Source organism: Thunnus albacares, chromosome 14 (genome assembly GCF_914725855.1).
Source record: "Thunnus albacares chromosome 14, fThuAlb1.1, whole genome shotgun sequence".
NCBI classification, from domain to species: Eukaryota; Metazoa; Chordata; class Actinopteri; order Scombriformes; family Scombridae; genus Thunnus; species Thunnus albacares.
This window is the reverse complement of record NC_058119.1, coordinates 30,039,777-30,052,500: the sequence shown is the minus strand read 5'-3', so window position 1 is coordinate 30,052,500 and position 12,724 is coordinate 30,039,777. Positions and strand designations below refer to the sequence as shown.

Below are 12,724 nucleotides of genomic sequence, written 5' to 3'. Positions count from 1 at the left end.
CTGAAGCAGAAACTCTTTATTTTGTTTTAATTTGGCAAAAACATTGCTGTTAAAGCACAATGACTATAAAGATGGATACTGGAAAAAAGGAATTATGATCATTATAATTATATAATTTATATAATTATATAATTATTATGGGAGTGATGTGAAAAGTGTTTATGGAAGTTTGAGGAAAGGAGCATCAATCAGGAGAAATTAATATGGCATCATAATCAAGTAACATTAACGTTAGTGAAATATTGAGACAACAGTCCAACTGGTGAGCCAACTGTCAATCAACACCCACAAGGCAGACATCAAAGCTACTATAAATCTTCAAATCTTATTAATGGAGCAATAATTTCCAAAATGACCACCCTTCACACTTATAAGAGGGCTTGAATTTACAGAGTGAGACCATAATGACTCATTGAAAACAATGATTGACTCAGTATTTCTAGACAGAAGTTGAGGCTTCTTGTATGGGAGTCAGGCATTTTAAGGTACTTCAGAGTCCAGACTTTGGAGCTGCTGGTTGACTCAAACCCGACTCTCCTGAGTAACTGGGCTAAAAAGGAATAGTAATGTAAACTGTCAGGATCAGGGGGCTGCTGTCCCACTGGGGCCACCATGGTTGATATATACACACTCATGGGACTGTAAGGTGTCTGGATAAAAGCCTGCATTAAATCAAATATTTGGGAGGAGTCTCTGCTCTGCCTCACCTCTGGCTCCACTCTGCTGTAACACGATTAACATTCAGGCTGATAAATCATCTGTCAGACAAAGTTAAAAAAGGCATTAGATACAGACACAGACACAGACACACACACACACACACACAAACGAGGATGTTTAATTGGTTAAATTGATAAAGTGTGGTCAGAAAAGTGTGTGTGTGTGTGTGTGTTTGTGGTAGAATTAAACGGTGGAAAATGAATAACAAGGAAGAAAGTAAAATGAACAAGTTGACAATATTAAAGAGGAAAAAAAAGAAGATAAATGAAGAAATGAAAGACTTCAAAGCAAAGAGAGAAACAAGAATTAATAGAATGAAAATAAGAAAAAAGGTTAAAAATACAAAACAAACAATAAGCTCATCAAAGAAGTTGGAGAGAAGAAACAGACAATCCTTCCTGCCAAACCGTTCTAACTAATTACAAAGAGGAAGAAATGAAAAAAAATTAAAAATTAACAGAAAGACAAAAGACAGCAAGTGATCATTAGGTTCTTTTTGTATGAAAATGTTTGATCTTCTCTTCAAACCGATGAGCAACAACAACAACACTGCTGATCGGCCATTTTTGTTTGTTCAGACCTTCAGTGTGGGGTCGGCTGTCTGAGGAGGCAGAAGTCAAAGGTCGAACCAAAAGAAAACTCCTCTGACCTTCTGCTCAATGGATTCTGCTGTTGTCAGACACAACTGGTGTCTTCCCTCCAGCCTGATCAGCATCGACCTCAAACACCTCCAAGTCGACGCTGATACGCCATTTAAATCCGCTCGACAATGAAGACCTGTGGTGAGTGGACGGTAGAGCATTGACAGGAACTGAGGGGGAGAGAGGGAGAGAGGGAGAGAGAGAGGAGGGATGACAGATTGGACCAAAACAACCACACAGAGACTCTTTAGGAGAAGTGGTCACAAACGAATTCTGGAGCGGTTCGTTTGCAGTGGGAACGTGATCCGACCTTCATCTGACATGACTACAAGGCTGCAGGTTTGAGCTCAACGACTCCAGTATGCAGGAGCATTTAAGCTAAATGTCCAGACTTCATCACACTCACCACATCATATAGTCTACTCTATTGTCTGTGACTGTCTTCATGCACATCACCATGAGCTGAAAGTTGAAAGTGGATATCTGACACATTTACAGTCTTTTTAGCATCAAATTCCCTCTTTGTGTTTCCTCGGACAGTGTTTCCCTGTTGAGCTGCAGGTGGAAGTATAGTAACAAAAAGAGGGACTTTGGCACTAAAAAGACTGTAACGTTGAAAGATATCTACTTGATTTGACTCATTTGGACGCTGAAGCTTCATATTAGCTTCAGATAAACTTTTAAATACATTTTTTTGCACAGAAGGAGAACTGTGGATTTTGTCCACCATCATTTCCATTGTAAGGTCATTATGAAGGGATCTTCTAATGTCAGCTTGGTCGCCAAAATAAAACGTTGACATTATATGTTTCTACAAACCACAGAAACGTTGAATATGTACGTTTCAACATGTGAAATACGTATCATATCAACATTTCTACAAACGTATCATATTAACATTTCTATCCGTTGAATAATGATGTTTTATGATGTGACAACACTGTGATTAAGGTCTGGTTAGGGTTAGGGGGAAGATCATGGTTTGGGTTCAAATAAAAATAAGAAAATAAAAACGGTTGATGTCTCACTAAAAAAAGACGTTTTTCTCGCCAGAAATACAGCTGCAAATGTCCTGACGTCTCGCTAAAAACACCCGCTTTTGACGGTTGAAACGGGAAGCGGACATTGGTTTCAGTTTCGAGGTGGTCTCGAACCGTGTTCTCTGCTGATTTCCAACATGCTGCCAAGAAACTTACTAACCATCCACCTGCCCCTCCTCCTACTATATAGGAAAGATCAACTCATATAGATCACATGTGAACTACGTCACTTTAGAAATGTTAAGATGATATGTATTGTTGAAATGTTAATATGCTACATGTTTCACGTGTTGAAACGTAGATATTCAACGTTTCTGTGGTTTGCAGAAACGTACAATGCCAACGTTTTATTCTGGCGACCAGGCTGTCTAAAGTGACTTAGTTCACATAAGATCTATATGAGCTGACTGTCTTAACAGGAGGAGGAGCAGTTGGTGGACGGTTAGGAAGTGTGTTGGAAGAAAGTTGGAAATCAGCAGAGAGCACGGTTCGAGACCAGTGCCCGTTTCAACCGACAAAACCGGGTGTTTTTAGTGAGATGTTTGCATCTGTTTTTATTTAATTTTAAATTCTAACCAAACCTTAACCACAGCTTTGTCACATCATAAAACATCATTATTCAACTGATTATAGCCAACATTGAAACGTAGACATTTAACAAATCCGTGGTTTGCAGAAAAGTACAATGCCAACGTTTTATTCTGGCGATTGGGTTGCTATTGCAGTGGTGTCTTTGGGGCAGTGGTGAAAAAATATAAATGGCACCTGATACATTCAATGGACCCCATCAGCACAAAACAATGATGCATGTTTGGTAAAAAAAAAAAAAAAAAAAAGGCTACATAATCATATAAGATTAATATTTTAAAGGGTGATTCAGAATATAAGGAAACAACACCTCTATTAAAAATGATTTACTTTTTACACATTTCTTTTAAAAAGTCGTAGTAGTGACAAACATCCTTGAAAGACTGCAGCTCTGTCATTTGTCATGCCTTTCTGGTTACTTGGGTTGTTCAGGCATACAGCACTAGAAGTGCTCTACCTACCTTTGTCATGTGTGTTTTTATTATGACAGAGGAAGTTATACTTTCACTCTTCTCCATTTGTTTCTCTGTTAGCAGGATTACTCAAAAGGTTATCTTGAAGATTTCATAACAGTTTCATGGATCAATTTTTAAAACTTTTTAACATACATAGGCAGAGGTATAAGTCAGGGATCCCATCTGATTGCCGAAGGGCCGATGCAAACATACCTTTATCTCTCATCTCCTCCTTTGCTGCCTCTAGCTGCATTTTTTCAGATTCCTTTGTAGTGTCTTCAATTTTCTGTCTCTTCTTGGCATTCTGTAATCACAGGGCAACACAATGCTAATCTCTCTCTCTTTACAAGTGCAAGTTAATCCAAGCTAAAGGGTTGTAAATGCATTTTGAATAAAGAATACTCTAATGATTTTCTTAAAGGTTTCACTACACCACAAGGTTGATTTCCAATTTGTTCCTAATATTTTGTATAGAGTTGACTGCGTATGTATCTAGCTAGCTGGCTATGTAGCTACTATGATTCTAGCATATTGTTAGACATGTTATAGAGCTTTTGACAGGCCTAAACATAAAAACCAACCTAGAAAACACAGTCTACATAAATTCGACATGCTTCCTTATTAAAAATTGAATCCATACATCTGTTTTAATTGCAAAATGTGAATGTGACATACCTCACAAATTGTAATAGTATCAAGGTTACAGCTTAGACTGCACTGAACCAAACAGTCTAAAGGGGAGTTACTGAGCAAACTAGAAATGCATCCATACTGAACACATCCTTTAAGCGACATTAGACAAATGACTACCACATCATAAAAGCAGAAAAAGTGTTTTAGTATTATCAAAATTGATATAAATGAGGTGCAATTTTAAAAGTTCGAATTTAGACAGCAACATTTTTCACAATCATGACGTGAAGATTATGATCATGTGAATAATTTGTACGTTTTGTGAGAGTGGAGATCCTCTGCTTGATGCAGCAAAACTTATCTGATGTATCTGAGAACTGTCACTTCTTAAATGCAGAAAGCTAAAAAAAAAAAGAGAGAGAAAGAATTTCCTTGCAGTCGACGATGAAAACCACAGATCTCAAAAGTGGAAACTACAAAGTGCACTTTCTCGCTGAGGGCCTTGTGGGGGTTTTTAACAGGTCTGATCAGGTCACCGAACTCACTCAACAGGCAGACGACCGGGTCAACTTTCAGTTCAGGTGAGAGAAAGAAAAACAAGCAGAGTTGCAGCTTCTGCGACTTCTTCATCGACGGGCGGCGTTCTGCTTTTTTCACATGGACTCTGCTGACACATGCAGCTCCTGAAAGCCAATAAAGATACACTGATGGGGTCAATCATACACTCACTCAATGCATTCCTTCCTTCCCCCCGAGCTTCTGTCTTTCTTTCATTTCTTTTCTTCTTATGGGAGAAGAAGGAGGAGGAGGAGGAGGAGGAGGAAGGGTGTGCTGCTGGAGCTTGAGAAAACAAAAACCTGAGAAGAAAAAAAAAGACCAGAGAAAGAGGAGAAGTAAGAAAGAAAGAGAGGAGAAGAAGAAGAAGAAAGAGGCAAGGAAGGGCAGAAGTTAAAGTAAATGGCGTCTTTTTTTTTTTTTGGACCGCCACAAGTGGATGGCGTGACAGGTAGCTTTCATCATGGGTCGCGCTGTCATTCAGTATGATTAATGGGCCGCTCAGGGACGACCGGCGCACTCTGAATGAGAAATATGACTACTATCTGCTAATTTGTTTAGCATTGAGCTACTTAGAGAGGGGCTGTGTGTGTGTGTGTGTGTGTGTGTGTGTGTGTGTGTGTGTGTGTGTGTGTGTGAAAGCCCCATCCTTCCTTGAAAAAACATCAGATGCAATAGATGTATGAGCTGACGACTGTGACAGGCATTTAAAAGATTTTTGATTGACACTCTGTCAATTTAGAAAGGTCCAGACAGGCATTGGGGGGGGGGGTTATATTCTGTGTGTGTGTGTGTGTGTGTGTGTGTGTGTGTGTGTGTGTGTGTGTGTGTGCCCCACGGCTGGCACTTCATCACCAGTTGGGTTTCTAAAACTGTCAATCATTCTAACAATGAGCACCAGGGTGCCGTCCCCCTACTGGTGTGTGTCTCTCTCTCTCTCTCTCTCTCTCACACACACACACACACACACACACACACACACACACACACACACACACACACTCACTCAAAGCTGCAGCGTCTCTTCCTGTCGTATTGTTGAGTCCCAGTAATTATCTGAAAATGACACCAGTCCCATTCAATCTAACACCTCTATGTGTGTGTGTGTGTGTGTGTGTGTGTGAGAGAGAGAGAGAGAGAGAGAGAGAGAACTCAAGAAAGAAAGAGTGAGAGTAGGTATTTTATCATTGTTGGTGGATTTGGATTGGTTATCATTGTAGCCATGACGGCCTAACTTTAAGAAATTAGTAACTTTAAACCACCACATGTTTCTCTAATTTTAACAAAGTGATCATTTTAACCCAAACCTAACCAGACCTGAACCACAGTGTTGTCACGTCATAAAACATCATCATAGTTTAACAGTGATGTGTGACGGTTGTATAAAACACAGACAGATGATGTCGTCCTGCAGATTACTGCTGATAGAGACGCCGGATTAGAAAACGCTGCTATATGTCGTTCTGGAGTCACATGACATATTTGGCTGTTGAATTGGGAGGATTTGTTGAATGTTGACTGTACAGTTATGTCATAACCTTCATTTAGAAAAGTGTTAACTTTGTTTCTCAATAAGTGTCTTACTTGAACACGGGAGATAGCGGTTCCTCTCCTGTCTTAACTTAACCACAGAAAACACTCACATGGGTCATTTTGCAGGGCACAAACAAACTACAGTAATCAGTCTCTTCATGATGACGGAACATGTCGCCCAGTGCAGCGCTGTGACTCAGGAGGTTTACGGCACAGAGGAATAAGATATATCAGACTCTGATACACACACAATACTTGTTAGCAGATCAGTGTTGGTTTGGCTCCAAACTTGAGATTTGTTGACAGTAAGAAAAACTGAGAAAATCACCAGAACGATGGTGGTGAAGGCAATATACAGTTGCGATGATATTTAAAGCACAGCATCCAGGGACTGAACAACTCGAGGAACGCGGGCAGAAACATCATTGGTCAAAGATGGTGACTTAAGAATTGCAAATGTAAAAATGAGTTTTTGACAGCATGTGGAAGCAGAAGTGATGGAGAGAAATAGAACAGGAGGAAAAAGCAAACATTCACCGATAGAGGAATAAAAGCAGAACATGAAGGAGGACATCTTTCCCCAAAGCTTCATGTGCAGACACATACAAACCCACCCACTGCGGCTGAGATACATACATGCTCTCCTATCCTACTAAACACACAAACAGCCCCTAAACTCCTTTCTTTTTTCTTTCTTTCTTTTTTTACAAAAGACACCTCCGAGGTGGAGCAGCCTGGATGATACAGTCAAGATGACACAGCCTTAAAAAACACCTCCAGACAGACAGATAGGCAGGCAGGCAGGCAGACAGAGCCGGGCGGGTCTTTGAAGCGGAGGCGAGGTGAGCCGGGGATCACGGAGATTGATGCAGCGACACGCAGCTTTTGAAACCAAACCCAAAGTTGTGACAAGTAGTGATTAGCAGCGTTTGTGTCTTTAAGCTCCACCCTCCGTCTTTCTCCGAGAAAGCACACCTCCACCCTTTTTTTTTTTTTCCATTTGCAGAGTGTTTGTGAATCAACACAAGTCAGGGTCTGTGTGACTGTGTGGGCGATGTGTATTAACTACTGTTTGTGTGCAGGTGTGACAAGACAAGACCTCCCATTAGGAAAACGACTTCTAAGTGAGTTTTAAAAAGATTTAAAGGGGTCATATTCTGCTTTTTGTGGTTTCTGTTATTTATTTATATCCTGTCGGATGTTAAACATGGTCAAAATTCCAAAAAATTGAGGTGTACGTATGTAGAAATGCTGCCTGCAAGTCAAAAATCAGGGCTTCAACCTGCTCTGAACGCTTCATTTTAAAGTTACCTGTACTTCCTCATCAAAATGACGTCAGATTTTTCGCACATTCTCACAAATGGCCGTCCGTACTGTAGTCTTTGTTGCTAAGGTTGTTCCGCGGGTTCTGCGTATTTCTGATCAGATTCAGGCTTGAACCAATCAGCAGCTACCACGACTTGAGGCTGAAGTACCTTAAAGTGCCACAGACGGCCGCTAGATGCTCCAACTGACTCTCATTCAAAAAGTGTCAACTTGACTCTAGAAATACTACATCAATCATTGTTTTCAGTGAGTCATTCTGGTCTCAATTTCTAAATTCAGGCCCTCTAATAAGTGTGCTGCTGGTCATTTTGGAAATTATTGCTCTGTTAATAAGATTTAAAGACTTATAGTAGCTTTGATGTCTGCCGTGTGGGCGTTGATTGACAGTTGGCTCACCTGCTGCTCAGGGACTCACACTGAGTCGTAGTATTGTTGTAGTATTTCACTAAGTTTAATGTTACTTGATTACGATACCATATTAACAAAACCTTATTATCATGGTGTGGGAAACAGAAATAAGCAAAATAAATAAAAGTAAATATCACGAACAGAAATGAGAAGTTCAGTCAACAATAAAATGAGAAAACATGTTAAAGTTGGAGAAGATTTTTCTAATTAAACGAGCACTCCATCAATCTTATTTATGATCAAAAAACTTCTACCGAAATACCTTTTAATGCATTAAAGGATGCTTTCACAGTTTATCAAGTCTGTCTTTAAACAACAGCCAGGAGTCCAAATGAACAGTGAAACATGTTTTTCTTGCTGTAAGCGAAACGTTGCCCAGGGAAACACAAAGAGGGATTTTGATGCTAAAAGGACTGTAAATGATCTTTTAATATCCAGTATGAACAGAAGGAATGATCACAGTGAGGAAAACCTCTTTCACTGTTCATATGGACACCTGACTGCTGTTTGAGGACAGAATTGAAAAACTGTGAACCCGTCATTTAAATACTTTGTCATCAGTTCATTCTGCAAATATTGTTTCCCTTCAACATTATCTTGGAAGAGCACTCACTGTCAGTGTATGTAGCACTGCCAAGAAAAATCATGATTGGTTGCTTGATGATCAAAAATACCTTTAGCTATAGATTCTTCTTCTTCGCTCTCTCTCTTTCAAAGACCCAGGAGGAGCTCAGTGACCCCAGCTAACGTTAGCGGTTGTCCAGCTGGCAGCCTCGGGCGGCTTCCAGCCGTACGGTTGACTGGAGGGCTGAACCCACCACACCGCTGGGCTCTAATCCTGTTAAGAAGGAAAGAGACAATTACTCTGCTTTGCTTCGGTTCAGCGCTTAGATCCGCTCCCGCCGAGGGCTCAGAGCAAAAACAGTCACCTCCACTGCCAAACGACGGCAGGAGAGTACGCTGTAGAAACATGCTTCGTTTAAACTGCTACAGGTGTCGTGTGTTGACCTTTTATACCTTTTTTTGACGTCACAATGTGATTTACAGTTTATAATTTGTTATATTTCATACATCAGTGTGCTTCAAAAACATTGTTCAGAGATGAGGAGTGTTGTTACGTATATGCATGCCAAGGCTATGAAATCAGCATATTACAACAATAATGCCTCAAAACCACAAATTTTATGCAACCACTAAGTTACATAGTGTGTCCAAAAACACTCCCTCATTCACTATTTCCCACATATTAGACAGTCTAGTTTACTCTATTGTCTGTGACTGTCTTGATCCGTATCATCATGAGATCAACTTAAGGTGTGATTACAGCCTCCAGCTTTGGAAAACAGCTAAAGCTCCAGATTTTGAAAGATTGGGTAAATGCAATGATAGAGATTACGTCCTCTCAGTGTATGCTTAAAGGATAGGCTCACATTTTTCCAGTGTATCTTAAAACAGCAGTCACGTGTCCATATGAGCAGTGAAAGAGGTTTTTCCTCGCTGTAATCATTCCTCCTGTTCATACTGGATATTAAAAGATCCTTCAAATGTGCTTTCAATGGAAGTAATGGAGGCCAAAATCCACAGTGTGTCCACACAGTCATTTAAAAGTAGATGTGAAGCTTATATGAGGCTTCAGCAGTCTGAGTTAGTCATATCAAGTGGATATCTGACACATTTACAGTCTTTTTAGCATCAAATTCCCTCTTTGTGTTTCCTCGGACAGTGTTTCCCTGTTGAGCTGCAGGTGGAAGTATAGTAACAAAAAGAGGAACTTTGGCACTAAAAAGACTGTAACGTTGAAAGATATCTACTTGATTTGACTCATTTGGACGCTGAAGCTTCATATTAGCTTCAGATAAACTTTGAAATACATTTTTGAACAGAAGGAGGACTGTGGATTTTGTCCCCCATCACTTCCGTTGTAAGGTCATTATGAAGGGATCTTCTAATGGTCAGTATGAACAGGAGGAATGATTACAGCAAGAAAAACATGTGTCACTGTTGCATGTTGTTGCAGGATTTTCTAACTCTAGATGCATCATGATTCCATACTAGCCTATGTGGTTCATTCATACTGGAAAAGTGACTAAAGTATATAATACTTTACACTACTCATTACTGGAAAAACAGCACAACACTGCCAGACACCTTTCTGCCCTGAGAAGGTTTATTTCAGTTGTTAAAACATAAATAACCGGCTCATGAACTGGACACAGAACAGAAGTTGAACCATCCATCTTTTCATTTATACTGTACGTACATTAAGTTCAGTTATTGTTCATGTAACCTGCTGTGTATCAAACCCTCTCTCCCTCTCTGCCCAGGGCCTTTGTGAATGTGATATGATAATAACAGCTCGTCGCTGAAACAGGTCTGATTACACAAACTGAAGATTAATGTGAGCTGACATAATAACAGCAGTGAGGTTACGTCTTCTGATGAAGAAGAGAGGGACCAGACTGCCTCAGGCACCGTGGTGTCAACCCAGTGAGTGTGTGTGGTCCTGTTATCTCCATCTTTGTGAGGACCAGGTTCAGTTTTAGGCATTGAACGTGAAGATGGGTGGAAAGTGAGGACATTTTTAGGTGTGGATAATTTGAGACGTTTTTGGAAGTTGAAGACATTTTGGACAGCGACAACATTTATAGGAAAGCAAAGACAGTTTTGAAAAGTGAAGACATATTAGGGATATTTTTAGGAAATGAGAACATTTTAGAAAATTGACCCTCACTTCTTTTTATGTCAACGAGGGTCCTCACAAGTATGGAGATAGAACACTTATGCACACACACTGAACACATACAGTACGACTCAGTGTTTTACAGTAGACACACACACACACACAGTAGACTGAACACCTGACATGAAACTTGAAGCTCATCCTCCTTCTGCTCTGTGTTTCTCTTTACCTCTGTGTAACCCCCTCACCACCACCACACACACACTCACACACACACACACACACACACACACACACCTTCACACGCTAATGACACTAATTACAAGCAATTACTCGACATATCTTGTGCTGCTGCCCTCCGGCTGTGTTTGAAGTGCGTCGATTCAGAGGAAGGTACAGTGACCTGTGCTGAAGGCCTCACACTGAGTCTGTGTACTTTTTGACTTAAAGGACCATTACACTGCTGTAGTTGTGTGTTTTAGTTCATATAATCATCAAATGTATCACTTTTTTTGCATTAAAAGTAATGCATTTGATCATTTTTCAGCTACTTTTATACTATTATGTAAACCAAATAATAATAATGATTTTAAAAAGACTTTCCTGCTTTCTCAAAAACATGGAATCAATCAGAATGATGCCAGAAATGTCTCCATGTCTTGCTGTCTAATACTAAACAATTACACTCAGCAAAATGTCCCATCAGCAATGTTCTTACATCTCTGGAACACTAACGATCTCCTCTGTCCATTCATATATTCAGATTTGTGCTGGATTGAAAAGTATTGCACATACAGACAAAAAATTACAACATTTACATTTTTGGTTGTTTTTTTTGTTTGTTTGTTTTTTACTTTTGCATAAAAAGTCTCCTAGAGTATGTGTACTAGTGGTATACTGTAGTATACTTACATATATACTGTGGTAGCATAGTAAAAAAATATTTATTTAATTTATTATTTTAAAAAAGAGCAAAAACATCCCAGAGTTCAAAGGGTTTTAAACTAATGAAAAAAGTGTCTTAAAAACATTTTAAATAAGAAGAGTGTATCTCTCCTCCAGGTCTGTACAGTTCAGCTCAGCTCAGTTCAGTTCAGTTTATTGAGGACACAACTCAGGGTCCATAGCACAATAAAATACAAAGAAAAAAACAAATAAATAAATAAACAATCTCTAAAAAAGAAAAAAACAAACACAACAACAAAAACAAAAGGCATTCCACAATGATCAGACATTTGCATTTAGGCTAGAACGCCAATGGTTCCACATTCTAGACAAGAACCTGACAGAAGTCAGTTCACGGTTGGTTAAAGCTGAAATAATACTGTTAACAGAATCAGATCATCTGCACAAACATCTAAACTTAGCACAAAAAGTAAGGAAATTTGTGTTTGCTGGATTATTTCTTTGTTGGCAATAAATCTTAAACCGTTGGAAAGCCCGTTTATTTCTCTTTTAAATGGAGCCACATTTGTAAGGAACATGCATTTGCTACTTTATATACAGTTAGTTAGTTTAGTCCAGTGGTTCCCAACCTAGGGGTCGGGCCCCTCCAAAGGGTCAGCAGATAAATCTGAGGGGTGGTGAGATGATTAATGGGAGAGGAAAGAAGAAAAAACAAAGTTCTGATACACAAATCTGTTTTCAGTTTTTGGACTTTTTCTCTAATCTTTGATTTTTGCTGAAATATTGGATCATTTGAACATTTATTGAAATGAAAGCATGTGAGAAGTTTAGAGGGAAAAATCACTATTTGGTGGAGCTGTTAACAACTCATAGACATGTGAAATGTGACCCCGACTACACACTGCTTTTTGTAAGACGTCAAAAGCCAAAAAGGTTGGAAACCTTTGTGGGATGAGCAGCAGAGCTGAATATGTGGGTTGCGCCCATGAAAAATTTGTCAAAACGTCTCTGCCAATGCCAAACAGCTTACTCTGCCATTGACTCTTGTTTGGTGTTTGGTGGATTGGATGATTGAAGTTTGAAGAAACAAGACATATTGGCAATTTAACAGTTTATTCATTTAACAAACAGGAGCCTCAGTAGCGTGTGGAAGAACCACACACAGCCACAACAGCCTGGCACCTCCTCCTCATGCTGGACACCAGCCTGGTCACACACTGGTCACATTCTTCAACCAGC

At 39.6% G+C, this 12,724-nt stretch overlaps 1 long non-coding RNA gene across 1 annotated transcript; it reads right to left on the bottom strand.

Annotated features, from left to right (window-relative positions):
* Window positions 1–1,084: 1,084 nt before the first annotated feature.
* Window positions 1,085–4,757, bottom strand: LOC122996694. Its single transcript, XR_006407066.1, has 3 exons — window positions 4,623–4,757; window positions 3,658–3,748; window positions 1,085–1,531 (listed from the first exon to the last, which is right to left on the bottom strand). It is a non-coding gene; the product is annotated as an uncharacterized LOC122996694 (long non-coding RNA).
* Window positions 4,758–12,724: the final 7,967 nt, after the last annotated feature.